A 1031-nucleotide genomic window follows, 5' to 3' on the forward strand; every position below is an offset into this window, starting at 1 on the left:
AATCCTGGCAGTGGCTTATAGCACCATAAATTTCTGGTCTGGTACGAGAAGCAGGAGCAGGATGGCCCATTCTGTGAAGGGGACAGGAAAATTATTGATTCATATAGTTAGTGTGTGTGCCACTTTAGCTTAGTGGCAGAGCGTCTGCTTTGTAAGCAGAAGATCGTCAGTTCAATCCTGGCAAGTGGCTTATAGCACCATAAATTTCTGGTCTGGTACGAGAACCAGGAGCAGGATGGCCCATTCTGTGAACGGGACAGGGAAACTATTGATTCATATACTTAATCTGTGCGTCACTTTAGCTTAGTGGTAGAGCGTCTGCTTCGTAAGCAGAAGGTCGTCAGTTCAATCCTGGCAAGTGGCTTACAGCAGCATTAGGCTCTAGTCGGGTATGAGGAACAGGAGCAGGTTTGCTCACTCCGCAAAGGATACAGAAAGATTATTGATTTATGTACTTATTCTCTGCGTCACTTTAGCTTAGTGGCAGAGCGTCGGCTCTGTGAGCAGAAGGTCGTCAGTCCAATCCTGACAAGTGGCTTATAGCACCATAAATTTCTGGTCTGGTACGAGAAGCAGGAGCAGGACGGCCCATTCTGTGAAGAGACAGGAAAATTATTGATTCATATAGTTAGTGTGTGTGCCACTTTAGCTTAGTGGTAGAGCGTCTGCTTCGTAAGCAGAAGGTGGTCAGTTCAATCCTGGCAAGTGGCTTACAGCAGCATTAGGCTCTAGTCGGGTATGAGGAGCAGGAGCAGGTTTGCTCACTCCGCAAAGGATACAGGAAGATTATTGATTTATGCAGTTGTCTTGTGCGCCACTTTAGCTTAGTGGCAGAGCGTCTGCTTTGTAAGCAGTAGGTCGTCAGTTCGATCCTGGCAAGTGGCTTATAACACCATAAATATCTGATCTGGTACGAGAAGCAGGAGCAGGTTTGCTCACTCCGCAAAGGATACAGAAAAGATTAATAATTTATGTACTCAATCTATGTGCCACTTTAGCTTAGTGGCAGAGCGTCTGCTTTGTAAGCAGAA

General features: G+C 46.1%; 5 non-coding genes across 5 annotated transcripts; all 5 read left to right on the forward strand.

Annotated features, from left to right (window-relative positions):
• Positions 1–118: 118 nt before the first annotated feature.
• On the forward strand, positions 119–190 carry Pmar_PMAR029674. Its single transcript has one exon. It is a non-coding gene; the product is annotated as a tRNA-Thr (tRNA).
• A 102-nt stretch (positions 191–292) lies between these two features.
• Positions 293–364, forward strand: Pmar_PMAR029675. The gene has a single exon. It is a non-coding gene; the product is annotated as a tRNA-Thr (tRNA).
• Positions 365–466: 102 nt separating this feature from the next.
• Pmar_PMAR029676 lies at positions 467–538 on the forward strand. The gene has a single exon. It is a non-coding gene; the product is annotated as a tRNA-Thr (tRNA).
• A 101-nt stretch (positions 539–639) lies between these two features.
• Positions 640–711, forward strand: Pmar_PMAR029677. Its single transcript has one exon. It is a non-coding gene; the product is annotated as a tRNA-Thr (tRNA).
• Positions 712–813: 102 nt separating this feature from the next.
• Pmar_PMAR029678 lies at positions 814–885 on the forward strand. The gene has a single exon. It is a non-coding gene; the product is annotated as a tRNA-Thr (tRNA).
• Positions 886–1031: the final 146 nt, after the last annotated feature.

This window comes from Perkinsus marinus, assembly GCF_000006405.1.
Source record: "Perkinsus marinus ATCC 50983 genomic scaffold scf_1104296940838, whole genome shotgun sequence".
Classification (NCBI taxonomy): Eukaryota; Perkinsozoa; order Perkinsida; family Perkinsidae; genus Perkinsus; species Perkinsus marinus.